Consider the following 15,065-nt stretch of genomic DNA (forward strand, 5'->3'; position numbering starts at 1 on the left):
CCTCCGTCCTCCTCACGGCACTGACGGCGTCCCTCCAGATCTGCTCCTTGGCAGCGGCGCCTACCTGTGGGGTTGAAAAAGTGAGACTACATCAATACACCTGCCACATGTCACAGAGACACACATTAGAACAATTTTGCTGGTTTCAACAAGGCATAATATGCAGCCAAAGCATTGCACCTTTGTCATAGGGACATTTTTCTCTGTGTAATGGCAAATGCACCACGTGCCATTGAAAGTACACAGGTGGCATGAGGGGTACGACACAATAAATGATCCAGACTCACACTGTGCATCAGAAGGTACACCAGGATTCTGTGCAGCACCTCAAAGCAGTCACATGCCACAGGCCACTGACGCTACCTCAGCAGAGTACACAGACACACACAGGCACAGGACATTCACCTGCCATTGCCAAATGCAGCTACAAACCTCACTCTGCACATGTGCCACTAGACTGGGGGGCTCACAGGTGTGGGGCTGGCTCTGCACGTCAGACACACAGCACTGCTCCCTGCTCGCATCAGATGGGCAGGGTATATCCATCCCTCATGCAGCTTGGGTGCTACACTCCACATATGCACCCACCCACATGACAGGGGACTTACACACACACCGATGTCCAGGGTACGAACACATCATGTGGACACTCTCAGCACAGGTACACTGAACTAACACACATCTGTGGGTACAGTCACCTGTCACACTGGGCTGACCACATAATCACATGAGGACTGTAGAAGCAACATTCCCAGGAGGATTAGACAGGCAGAATGTGGCATGCACCATGCAGTGATTGTCACAGTAAACACAATGCAAGTGAGGACGGCAGACATGCACCACAGCATGCTCTGGCTGGGAGACATCAGGCATTCCCCCCCTGGGACCCACTCTACAGTACAATGCATGTGTGTCACACCTGGACACAATGCCAGAAGTCCCAGTCACAAAAAAGGGACACAGTCTGTGCTAGTGGACTCTGCACTCACCTGAAACCCTGGTCGCCCATACAGCATGGGGTACTGTGGGAGGATCACATCCAGCAATGCCAGATTCTCCTCCAGGATGAAATGCTGGGCCCTCTCCACAGACCTTGACATGGTGCCAGGGAATCACGAGCAGCAGCAGTGTTGTAGAATCAAAAGATGTGCAGGCAAGTGCTCTCTCATGGGACATGGCTGCCTTATATCTGCCTTGCTGGCCTGTTTCATGCAAATAGAGCTTCCTGATTATTACAGGGTAAATATTATCCAAGGCCAATTCAAAGATGTATGTACTCTTCATAAGAAGGAATTGATTTGTTAGAGACCCTAGGGATTTGGAGGGTCGGAGTAAAGGTGCCTTAGAATCATGATACACTTTGGTTAAAGCTTTTTTAGAAAGCTTAGGACAAGCATTGCAAGGATCATTCCATAGTGCATCTAGACCTAGGCTCATCAAACTATTCCTTACGAATTTAAGCCAGGGAATGTTCCCAGAATTTGGGAAGCTAAGAACTTCCTGAAGACCCTGTCTATAGTGAATCAGTTCAGGCACCGTCCACAATCTGCGCCAGTAGATCACGGGACGAAGTGCCAACTCTTCTTCCAGTGGTCTAATGCCTAAATCAAGTCGTAGGGGCACTAGCGGTGTACTCGGAGGAAGAGCTACTACGCCATGGTTTAAACAACTGTAAAAGAGCCAAGTAGTAAAATTCCTTCTTGTCAGTAGTGTCGCAACTCAGCTTCCTGTGATTTATCAAACTTCCTTTTGTTTGCTTCACCAAACATCCTTCCTCACCAATGACTTTATATTTTCCATTGTTGATGTCTTCTGCGGCTTTCCGTGAATAAATGTAGTTCTGCAGCACTTCATAGAGACACATGTTCTCCAGATGTTGACTTCTCTTGGGATAATATGTGTCCAACATGTTTGATTTCAAAATATCTGTACTTTCTGGGTCATTCTCGGCCAAATATTCAATTTCTCTAACAGATTTTAATACCCGATTTCTCATTGCTGCAAGGCCTAAACTTGCCCAAATTATTCTTCTTGACTTCGAGTAGAGACTTGCAGAAGATAACCTATCTGAACATTCGTAGGATCCAATTTCTCGATGCGATAACATCTTCAAACTGAAACTGTACAGCTTCTTACTGACAGTCTTCTCGTGAGAAATCTCTTCCCACATTTCCTTCAATTCTGTTTTTTCTGATTTCGTAATGTAAGACGTTACATATCGAGCAACAGCAATGGAATTGTCAGCTACATACTGTATATCCATGTTAGCGTTCCACATGGATAAAATGACTGGGTTGTAGTCATTTATATTTTTTGATTCTTCTTTTCTTTTAAGGTTGTAGGTATTCTTAGGTGATTTTCTTGTGATAGTATGTCTCACAGCTGACATAAAACTGTTTACTCTTCCATTTGAAAGAACAGGTCTAGGAAATCCAAATCGACATTTAGTGTAGTATTTATCTTTGCTCTTGTATTTCCGTCGACAGTATTTTCCACACCGATGACTTTGGAAACGTAAAACTTGCTCCTTTAACTTTTTCTCTTCTGTGCTTTTTGGTATAGCACATGTTGCATATTCTTCAATGTAAGATAACACTGCTTCATCAGTATCTGTTCCAAACTTTGGGGCATCCTTGATCCACAACAGCATATGAATATAAGGAGCACCTCTTGCCTGGTACTCTTTTCTCCAAAAGAAATCCACTACTTCTCCAAGAGGTGGATTTTTTTTATTGCAGATGAAGGACATCATAGCCTCAAATCTATGATTGAAATATCTGCAAACATTAACCGGATCCAATGAGCACAGTTCTCCTGCTGTCTTGTATTCGATGTTTTTAATGTTTGAATTTGCCTCTCGTAGAAAATCCAGTAAATCATCCCAAGCGTACTCGGCACAGCTTAGTGTAACGAACCATGTTGGTGTTCCTAAATTCCGTAACATGCATTTTAATTCACCATGGCGTCGGTACCAATATTCATTTGTCCCACGCTGACACGCCATCAGATTGATCAGTTGTGTTTCCAAATGATCATCTCGGTGCTGTACTTTCTCCATAAAATCCTTAGCAGACACATTTTGTAAATGTACTCCACTTTTTAAAATGTGATTTACTGCATAAGACAGTGCAGACAAGTCGCTTTCAAATAAAAGATGGAACAAATAAGGAATACTTTGTCGAAATCTGGGATCTTCAGCATATAGTCTTGTAGTCCGATACTCAGAAGCTGGAATCTGTTCCGGACGTTCATCGTATCGTCTTCCTTTTCCTTTAGGAAACAGCTGGGGAAAACATCGAGCTTCCAAGCTCTCCTCCCGTACACTCACGGGAGTTCCTTTTGCTTTCTTCATCTGAAAGAGATCAATATTGTCTCCCATAACTTCTTTTGAATGAAGAGGATGTATGCTAAAATGTTCATAAATTTCTTCTTCCTTTGACTTGTCCACTTTTTCAATTTGTCCAGTTGGTGTTTCTGTGTCTTCTTGTAAATCTTCTTCTTCTTCTTCTTCTATATAAATTGATTCATACCATTTGTTATTCCTTTTCAAATACAAATTTGCTCTTTGTACTTTCCGCACATCTACCAGCTCCTGCCAAATCTTCTTATTCTTTGTAGGTACACCATTAACCAGAATAATTAATGGTTCAGTTTCCAAAGTATCCGCATCAATAGTTTCCATATTTTTTTTCAAATCCAAGGGCAAATACACCACTCTACCTTTTAAACCTCTCAGTAAATCGGAAGGAGGTAATTTACCAGTTTTGGGCTCCATACGTACTATGGTCTGGAACGGATGAACACATTGAATGAGTATAGACTCATATGTATTTAATTCAGAAAGTTCAGCAGGAATAGCATCCAATTCTAAATTATTATGTACAGCTCTGGTCGGCATTCTATTTTCCTCTAACTTGTTGTAACAGTATTTACAAATACGCTGATCTTCACCCAAATCAAAACAATTTTCAAGAAATATATATGTGGCAAAATCCTTCCACTTATAATTATCTTCATTTTCACTCTTTCTGTAGAGATCAACATTCCTAGTTTGTTTTCTATAATGAGTTCTGCGGCAACAAATACAAGTAAAATTTGGTCTTTCATTAGAGATTATTGCAAATTTTGTTATGTGATCATTAAATGTGTTACTTACAGAGGGTTCTACATTCTCTTCCACTTCTTCCTCATTTACTGTGTCCTTCTCTGCACTGTTTTGTTCAGGACCAAAGTAACAAAACTGAATTTCATCAACAACCTTCTCTACATCTGATACCGTTCCTCGGAACAGAGCCCTAGTCAATTCATTTAACTTTATTGCTGGACTTTTGGCAAAATACAACCGTCTCACAAACTTTCTCATTTCAGTATGATGAACAGCCAGCATCCTAAAATGATGGAAAACTGTATTACACACTTTTCTAGCTAGACAAGCCAGAGAATGACCCTGCAAACCAGTATTCTCTCTCACTCTGCATGGATCCAGACTTTGAAGCACCTTAATCTTCTGTTTTATACTTTTTTTTAAGGGTGGGCGTAGTTCGCGAAGTAGCACTTCGCGAAGCTACGCAAAGTGCAGTTCGCACTACGCGAGCTACGCGTAGCACTTCGCGAACTGCGTAGTAACATGTTCGCACTGTGCAAGATGTTGTTTTCAATGATTGCACAGTGCGGACAAGCAACCGGCACTGTGCAATCATTGAAAATGGCATCTTGCACAGTGCGAGCTGTAGTTTTCTGCTGCTCGAGTAGATTTTTACTCGAGCTGCAGCTTTCTCAACGCGAACTGGTAGTTTCTCATCGCGAGCGGTCGCGAGCATACGCGACCCCTCGCAATGAGAAACCTGACCTCCTCGCGTTGGGAATCTCGCCGGGAGGTTTATTTTCCATGCTCGCGATCGCCAACTTGATGTTGCTGATCGCGAACAAGGAAAAAGTCTCGCCGGGATGTCATTTTGCTTGCTCGCGGTCGCCAACTTGACGTTGAGGACCGCGAGCAAGCAAAAAATGACCGCAGCACTACGCAACACTACGCTACGCGTGTTCGCACTGTGCTACGTGCAGTTCGCGTAGTGCGAAGTTGCGCAAACTTCGCAAACTACGCGAGCGTAGCGTAGTGCTTTGCCCAGGCCTACTTTTTTTACTATATTCTCTTAGAAACTCACGAAATTTGTCAATAGATTCCTGACGCACAGTGCAAATACTACTACAATTCCAAGTGCACACTGGGGCTTTAGGACGTCTCCCCATAGCCTCATCTGCCATCACTTGTACCTCATCTCTTGGAACCATTATCTCCTTCTCCATTATGCAACCATTTTTTACTTCGTAAGCATGACCTCTGGTGTCAACTGCATGCAGCAAACTATTACTTTGAAAATAGCTCTCTTTATTAAAAAAAGGTTCACTACTTGAACTATGCATCCACTTTCCTAAAAACACTTTACAAAAGTTTGTTCTGTTCACTACTCTTTTCCTTTTGCTATGTGATTTCAGTACATTAACCATTTTATCTAATGTACGCATCCTATTCAAAATTAAAATGAATAGTTTCCTTTTTAATTCTAATGCCTTTGCTGCAATGGCTTCAATTTCTTTTTTTCTTTTATAAAACTTAGTCTTTTGCTTATATTTCTTCACATCCTTTATCAAATTGGACATAACTCTTCTCTGAAACATTTTTCTACGTATCTCTTTAAACGCTGTTTTTCTATTTATGTAAATCTTTTCAGTTGCAGAAGGTATATTTGCATTAACTAAATTCTCAATTTTTTCCTGTCCTTTTCTTTTCAAAACATTCTTTCCAGTACAGACATTTTGTACATTTTTCATTCTTTTGAATATATTTTTTAGAAATTGTTTTTCTGCTTACCAGAAGATTTTTTCTTTTTCCCAACATGAGCATCTTCTACTAACTTTGGTCCTCCAGTTGTCTTCAAATATAGGTTTTTTTTGTGAGTTTTTTGAACTCTGGATTTTGTAGGCATCTTAAATTTTGTTCACTGCTCTTCAGCAATACCTGAAAAAAAATAAAAAAAAATTCCTTTATTTTATTTAAATATATTACTACATTTCTTTTCACAATAGTCACAAAACGTAATTTCTTAGCCAATTTGAAAACACACTTATTACTCTTTTTTTTGGCAAGTGATAATCACTTTTACAGACTGACACATTATGAATCCACTTTTCAGATTTTTTTAAAAGCCCATGTCCAGACTGCTTTTTCAGACCACCACCATGTGTATCCTGGGTGACTGCCTACACTCCAGCAAGGGCAACCAGCCTTAGTGATGCTGAATGTATTTGCATTACAGACTGAAACCTCAAACCCCACTTGCTTGTAAATACTGTGCATGATTATACATGGAAAGGAGCTGGGTTTGTGCTAAGAGTCTGCTTCTGCACCAAAAAATCGCTCCCCCTTTTTCCTACTAATGCAAATGTGAAATCACCAGAGCAAAACGCAATAAATCTCTGCCTGTAATTCCTATTTGCACACAGAGTCATGTTTTCACATTAGTCACAAAACGAAATTTCTTTGCCAATTTGAATGCACACTTACTGCTCTTTTTTTTTGGCAAGTGATAATCACTTTTACAGACTGACACATTATGAATCCACTTTTCAGATTTTTTTAAATGCACATGTCCAGACTGCTTTTTCAGACCACCACCATGTGTATCCTGGGTGACTGCCTACACTCCAGCAAGGGCAACCAGCCTTAGTGATGCTGAATGTATTTGCATTACAGACTGAAACCTCAAACCCCACTCGCTTGTAAATACTGTGCATGATTATACATGGAAAGGAGCTGGGTGTGTGCTAAGAGTCTGCTTCTGCACCAAAAAATCGCTCCCCCTTTTTCCTACTAATGCAACTGTGAAATCACCAGAGCAAAACGCAATAAATCTCTGCCTGTAATTCCTATTTGCACACAGAGTCATGTTTTCACATTAGTCACAAAACGAAATTTCTTTGCCAATTTGAATGCACACTTACTGTTCTTTTTTTTTGGCAAGTGATAATCACTTTTACAGACTGACACATTATGAATCCACTTTTCAGATTTTTTTAAAAGCCCATGTCCAGACTGCTTTTTCAGACCACCACCATGTGTATCCTGGGTGACTGCCTACACTCCAGCAAGGGCAACCAGCCTTAGTGATGCTGAATGTATTTGCATTACAGACTGAAACCTCAAACCCCACTCGCTTGTAAATACTGTGCATGATTATACATGGAAAGGAGCTGGGTGTGTGCTAAGAGTCTGCTTTAGCACCAAAAAATCGCTCCCCCTTTTTCCTACTAATGCAACTGTGAAATCACCAGAGCAAAACGCAATAAATCTCTGCCTGTAATTCCTATTTGCACACAGTCATGTTTTCACATTAGTCACAAAACGAAATTTCTTTGCCAATTTGAATGCACACTTACTGCTCTTTTTTTTGGCAAGTGATAATCACTTTTACAGACTGACACATTATGAATCCACTTTTCAGATTTTTTTAAATGCACATGTCCAAACTGCTTTTTCAGACCACCACCATGTGTATCCTGGGTGACTGCCTACACTCCAGCAAGGGCAACCAGCCTTAGTGATGCTGAATGTCTTTGCATTACAGACTGAAACCTCAAACCCCACTCGCTTGTAAATACTGTGCATGATTATACATGGAAAGGAGCTGGGTGTGTGCTAAGAGTCTGCTTCTGCACCAAAAAATCGCTCCCCCTTTTTCCTACTAATGCAACTGTGAAATCACCAGAGCAAAACGCAATAAATCTCTGCCTGTAATTCCTATTTGCACACAGAGTCATGTTTTCACATTAGTCACAAAACGAAATTTCTTTGCCAATTTGAATGCACACTTACTGCTCTTTTTTTTTGGCAAGTGATAATCACTTTTACAGACTGACACATTATGAATCCACTTTTCAGATTTTTTAAAAAGCCCATGTCCAGACTGCTTTTTCAGACCACCACCATGTGTATCCTGGGTGACTGCCTACACTCCAGCAAGGGCAACCAGCCTTAGTGATGCTGAATGTATTTGCATTACAGACTGAAACCTCAAACCCCACTCGCTTGTAAATACTGTGCATGATTATACATGGAAAGGAGCTGGGTGTGTGCTAAGAGTCTGCTTCTGCACCAAAAAATCGCTCCCCCTTTTTCCTACTAATGCAACTGTGAAATCACCAGAGCATAACGCAATAAATCTCTGCCTGTAATTCCTGTTTGCACACAGAGTCATGTTTTCACATTAGTCACAAAACGAAATTTCTTTGCCAATTTGAATGCACACTTACTGCTCTTTTTTTTTGGCAAGTGATAATCACTTTTACAGACTGACACATTATGAATCCACTTTTCAGATTTTTTTAAATGCACATGTCCAAACTGCTTTTTCAGACCACCACCATGTGTATCCTGGGTGACTGCCTACACTCCAGCAAGGGCAACCAGCCTTAGTGATGCTGAATGTATTTGCATTACAGACTGAAACCTCAAACCCCACTCGCTTGTAAATACTGTGCATGATTATACATGGAAAGGAGCTGGGTGTGTGCTAAGAGTCTGCTTCTGCACCAAAAAATCGCTCCCCCTTTTTCCTACTAATGCAAATATAAAATTACCAGAGTTGTACACAATAAATCTCTGCCTATATTTCCCAACATGTGTAACCTGGGTGACTGCCTACATTCCACCAAGGGCAACCAGCCTTAGTGATGCTGAATGTATTTGCATTACTGAGTCCAACCTCAAACCCTTAAACTATTCATTTTTTATACCAATACACCTTAATTTATCGTGAAAACATAGTCCATATTATTTTACATGTTCCTCACATTTAAATTTCTCCCAAAACAGAAAATAATAAACGCAACTTCAACAAAAAGAATTACATTTCTATTATTCATTTCTTAATTTACCATATACATCTCCTCTCAAACTCTAACCTCACCTTTAAAATTAGTTAGTTGTGAAAGAAATGTGGCACTCAAACAGCAGATTATCAGAGCCAGGATCTCTGTTCTCTACACCTCTCTCCTCTCAGCAGAACCAGATAATGGCAAAGTTTCCCTCTATTTTTCCACACATATACATGTAAGTTTCAAATCTCAGTGCTTCCCCCTTTTTTTCAAATGTAATCACACATTTCTATTGGTTGAAAACCAACCCTTTTCCAAAAGTACCCTTCCCCCAACTTGACTTCTGCCTAGTACCCTTCCCCCAACTTGACTTCTGCCTGCTACCATAGCAACAGCTCATGGAACACTGCTGTGTGGAGTCAGGTCAGAAGTTCGCCAAACAATGTTTCAATTCCACAGAGCAAGAGTGCTTGACTTTTCAAACCTAACAGCAAATCCATAGTACTGTTCTTTGGTAACACATTTTTCTGTACCAATACAAAACATGCTTCTATTAATTGACACATACAGCCTAGTTTTTATTCTAGAATGGTATGAAACAGCCAATCAGTTCTTTTTAAAAAAAAAAAAATATGTATGCCTCCATTTCCAAACTGTCTTTCTTTTCATATTGCCATTCTACTGAAAGACACCTCCTGAGTGCATCCAGTTCTCCTTTGAAGATGTTCACAGTGTGGATTGTAGGGCACAGCTATGTCTTCTGGAGTGAAAAGTTTGCAGAGAAAACAGGTATGGTGAGAGACCTTGCTTTGCCAAATGTAGACATTAAATGGATTGGTCAGAGAGGGTTAAAGTGGCACCAATTGATGCCATTGGTGAAATCCTTCATGCAAATCCAACACCCTGACCTCATAATAGTGCACTGTGGTGGCAATGACCTAGGCACTTTGACTGGGGTAGGTCTGGAAATGCTTATGAAGGACACCTTTGCACAACTGTTTTCACTTTTCCCTAAAACTGCCTTTGTGTTTTCCAACATATGCCAAAGGCAAAAATGGAACTGGTCCAATCATTTCTGTCCGCAGATTGACAAAGCAAGAAAGCACGTCAACAAATCTGTTTCTGATTTCCTCCGTGACTATGGTATGGGTTCCATTTACCACAACAACTTGCGTTACGACATGCAAGACATTTATAGAGGAGATGGTGTGCACTTCAATGATGAAGGGAACAGAGTCTTCCTCTTGAACCTTAGACTCTGCATCGGTACTTACTTGTAGGTACCACTAAAAAATCACTTAATAAACACAACGGCTCTTTTTAGAGCCCCCTAATATCTAAACACTTAAATCTGAATTTCATTTCTTTTTTTTCTTTTTTTTTACCGTACGCTTACCGTAAGCTTACCGTACGCGTACCCCGTGATTTTTTTAAAAATCAATAAATGTTTTCTTTGTACTTTTCTGTCCTTCTTTGACCCCCTTACAAATGTTAGGGGGTATGTAACTCTCTCCCTTGCCCCCTTTTCAAGATATCACTCTTTTTTACCGGAGTGAAAAACACAAAATGGCGGCCGCCGCTTCCTGGTTTCGGCCGATTCGAATGTTTACTAAGATCTAACAGCCAATCAGAATCGCGCTCGCGCACGCCACCGTACGCGTACGATAAGCTTACGGTAAGCGTACCGTAAGCTGGCTCAGATATATATATTGATTTAAAGGCTATTTTCTCAGAATCTACTGAACAGATTTGCACCAAACCTACAAAAGGCACTTCCTTGACCTGAGGACTACCTCTCTGCCAAATTTCTAGTAATTCTGTTCAGCCGTTCGGGCTGTAGCCCTGTCTATAGGTCCTATGGAAAAATGCATGGGAAAAACGCGTTTTGGGACCCCCCTTTTATCTCAGCCCCTGCTTGACGAATCCCCCCGAGACTTTCAGGGTAGGAGCGTAGCGTAGCGCCCCACCTATTTTGAGAAATTCGCGAGGATTCGTCGACCGGCGCCAAAGTTATTCAAAATAGAATGTTGCGGATTTCCTATGGAAACAGGGTCCTAACTATAACTACCTACTGGCGACCGCCAGTAGGTAATATATATATACATATACATATATATATATATATATATATATATATATATATATATATATATCAAAGTATCCTTCCGGGAACCTGGAGACCCAAGGGAGGTGGCGAGTAAGCCGGCAGAGCCTCCGGCAATAATCCGTGTACCAAGAAACAAAGTTAAACATGCTCTCAGGAATAATCCACAGATGGAGGTGCACGTAGATTTATTACTTCATAAATCCACTATGATGCGTTTCGGACGTCAAGCGGCCTTGCTCACATAATTACAACCACAAACTGAGCAGCATATGTATACATGCATTGACATCGAAAGAGGACTAATACGTAGACTCTGTACCTAATATACGTATACAAGGCAGCCGTGTTAGAAAGGATACAATCTGTTAAAAAGTAAGTGCGAGTATACATAAACATTGTCTGTAAGGTGCATTATGGTATACATGGTGTTTAGACAGGTGTCAATATTGAAAATACAACGGTGGTGTTACAGCTGCTGTATGTCATGCACTGTACTTGAAATATGCCGACCGACTCGTGAAGAAGTGCCCTGAGCTGTGCAAGTGCATGCTGGTAGTTGTAGGTACTGGGTGACAAATGGCGTAAGGACCAAAAATGGTTACATTGTATATAACAGTGTGTCCCAAGGTGGGAAAGTATCACAGAGAGGGCTGTGGTGTCATGAGGGCCGATACTGGAAGCATTAATGAAAAAGTGTATCTCAATGTAGGAGAAGGGTCAGATCTCAGAGACAGCTACAGTGGCGTACTGTGGATAAATCCTGGTCATGGTCCACAACCCGAGTGTTGGGTAGGGGTTGTCTCTGAATGGATGTAAGTATTGGTAGAATGTGCTGTCCCCATAGTGGGAGAAACTTCCTGGCCTCAGCATGTAACACCTGACCTGCTCTGGAGTAGTCCGAAGGAGTGTCCTTATTCAATGCAAGTCCCCAAGTGGGAGTAGCACAAGCACTCAGTGTCAGTGATATGGTGGAGAACAAAAGAAAAGGAAAAAATCGATAAAAAATTCTTATCTGGGGTAGATGAGGCAAAACATACTAGTATAGTTCATTTGAAGAAAAGGGTATGAAGCCCAAAAGATGAATAGATCAGGTCTGATGGTCCCTTCCTTTCCTCCTGCAAAAGAAACATGGAGAGCATATGTTAGATGACAATCCAAAATCTGCGGACTAAACTTATTAACATATGTATACATCTGACATGGCATATGACTTGAGAATAGGCAACTGCAAAGCGATGTAGGAAAAAGTAGAGAGATAAAACGGAGCAGCATTGAGAAGAAGAGAACCAAGACATGACAGATGAAAGACAGATGTGGTATTTAGTGTATAGAAACTATGTAGAGTAGGGTTATGTGTTATGGAGAGTAATTATGTGGTATGGTAGTCTGTGTTGTGGAATGGTAACCTCAGGTTTAGTCTTCCTCGTTTCCATAAAAGCTAAACTATGAACTCAATGAAACAAAAAAAGAAGGAACCACTGAGGAGCACATTTGGACCTAGTCAGAGGTATGAACAGGGCCAAGGGAATTATACGACTGTTTGGCTTCATCAACTTTCGCACAATTATACATTTCCCACATTAGCCACATAATCCATCATATGCTGCCTAATCTGCAGATTTGAACAAAAAAAGCCTTGTTTCTAGCTCAAACGGCTCAAACATTAAAAAAATGCAGCAACAAGTGTTACAGTGTGGTGGAAGGTTCTTTACAAACCTAGAATGGTCACCTGTTACTTATTGCTAAATGTGGGTGTTAAATTGGTACTAATGGTGTGCAAACCACTCTTGCTTCTTTCTGCGCCTCTCTTGCCTCTTAATGCATTTCTGTTGCTTCTTTCTGCACCTTTCTTTCTTTTTCTGCACTTCTCTTGCCTCTTTCTGCACATATCTTCCACTTTCTGCTTCTCCATTCTTTCTGCACCTCTCTTGCTTCTTTCTGTACCTCTCTTGCTTCTTTCTTCTGCACCTCTATTGCCTCCTTCTGCAGCTCTGTTGCTTCTTTGTGCACTTCTCTTGCCTCTTTCTGCACTCCTCTTGCCTCTTTCTGCACGCATTTTGCTTCTTTTTGCACTTCTCTGGTTTCTTTATGTACATCTCTTGCTTCTTTCTGCACACCTTGCCTCTTTCTGGACTCCTCTTCCCATTTTCTGCACCCCTCTTACCTCTTTCTGCACCTCCATTGTCTCTTTCTGCACTTCTCTTGCCTTTTTCTGCTCCACTTTTTTCTGCACTTCTCTTGCTTCTTTATGTACCTCTCTTGCTTCTTTCTGCAACCCTGTTGCCTCTTTCTGCACTTGTCTTCCTTCTTTCTGCACATCTTTTGTCTCTTTGTGCACCACTTGTCTCTTTGTGCACCTCTCTTGGCTTTTTCTGCACTTCTGTTGTCTCTTTCTGCAAATTTGTTGCTTCTTTCTGCACTTCTCTTGCCTCTTTCTGCACCTCTGTTGCTTTTTCAGCACTTCGCTTGCCTCTTTCTGCACCCCTCTTGCCTGTTTCTGCACTTTTGTTGTTTCTTTCTGCACTTCACTTGTGTCTTTCTGCACCTCTCATGCTTCTTTCTGCACCTCAATTGCCTTCTTCTGCACCTCTCTTGCCTCTTTCCATAGTTCGCTTGCCTCTTTCTGCACCTCTGTTGCTTCTTTCTTCACCTCTCTTGCCTCCTTCTGCACCTCTCTTGCCTCTTTATAAGGTTCACTTGCCTCTTTCTGCACCTCTGTTGCTTCTTTCTGCACTTCTCTTGCCTCTCTCAGCATCCCATTTGCCTCTTTCTGCACCAATGTTGGTTCTTTCTGCAGTTCTCTTGCTTCTTTCTGCACTTCTCTTGCTTCTTTCTGCACTTCTCTTTCTTCTTTCTGTGCTTCTATTGCTTTTTCTGCACTTCTCTTGCTTGTTTATGCACTACTCCTGCTTCTTTCTGCACTTCTATTGCCTTTTTCTGCATCTCTATTGGTTCTTTCTGCACCCCTCTTGCCTCTTTCTGCACCTATGTTGCTTCTTTCTGCACTTCTCTTGATTCTTTCTGCACCTCTCTTGCTTCTTTCTGTACCCCTCTTGTATCTTTCTGCACCCCTCTTCCCTCTTTCTGCACCTCTTTTGCCTCCTTCTGCACCTCTCTTGCATCTTTCCACAGTTTTCTTGCCTCTTTCTGCACCTCTGTTGCTTCTTTCTGTACATCTTTTGCCTCATTCAGCACCCATTTTGCTTCTTTTTGCACTTCTCTGGTTTCTTTCTGTACATCTCTTGCTTCTTTCTGCACACCTTACCTCTTTCTGCACTCCTCTTCCCATTTTCTGTACCCCTCTTACCTCTTTTGGTACCTCCATTGTCTCTTTCTGCACTTCTCTTGCATTTTTCTGCACCACTGTTTTCTGCACTTCTCTTGCTTCTTTCTGTACCTCTCTTGCTTCTTTCTGCAACCCTGTTGTCTCTTTCTGCATTCGTCTTCCTTCTTTCTGCACATCTTTTGTCTCTTTGTGCACCACTCGTCTCTTTGTGCACCTCTCTTGCCTTTTTCTGCACTTATGTTGACTTTTTCTGCAAATTTGTTGCTTCTTTCTGCACTTCTCTTGCCTCTTTCTGCACCTCTGTTGCTTACTTCGCTTGCCTCTTTCTGCACCCCTCTTGCCTCTTTATGCACTTCTGTTGTTTCTTTCTGCACTTCTCTTGTGTCTTTCTGCACCTCTCATGCTTCTTTCTGCACCTCTCTTGCCTCCTTCTGAACCACTCTTGCCTCTTTCCATAGTTCGCTCGCCTCTTTCTGCACCTCTGTTGCTTCTTTCTTCACCTCTCTTGCCTCCTTCTGCACCTCTCTTGCCTCTTTATATAGTTCACTTGCCTCTTTCTGCACCTCTGTTGCTTCTTTCTGCACTTCTCTTGCCTCTCTCAGCATCCCATTTGCCTCTTTCTGCATCAAAGTTGGTTCTTTCTGCAGTTCTCTTGCTTCTTTCTGCACTTCTCTTGCATCTTTCTGCACTTCTCTTTCTTCTTTCTGTGCTTCTATTGCTTTTTCTGCACTTCTCTTGCTTGTTTCTGCACTACTCCTTCTTCTTTCTGCACTTCTATTGCCTCTTTCTGCATCTCTA

General features: G+C 41.5%; 1 long non-coding RNA gene across 1 annotated transcript in view; it reads right to left on the bottom strand.

Annotated features, from left to right (window-relative positions):
* The window catches only part of LOC146870195 (uncharacterized), a 212,943-nt gene that overhangs the window by 93,235 nt on the left and 104,643 nt on the right, over positions 1–15,065 (bottom strand). Inside the window, exon 3 of the long non-coding RNA XR_014959349.1 lies at positions 12,019–12,096. This is a non-coding gene — a long non-coding RNA (uncharacterized LOC146870195). The remainder of the gene's footprint in view (positions 1–12,018; positions 12,097–15,065) is intronic.

Source organism: Triturus cristatus, chromosome 1_1 (genome assembly GCF_964204655.1).
Source record: "Triturus cristatus chromosome 1_1, aTriCri1.1, whole genome shotgun sequence".
Classification (NCBI taxonomy): Eukaryota; Metazoa; Chordata; class Amphibia; order Caudata; family Salamandridae; genus Triturus; species Triturus cristatus.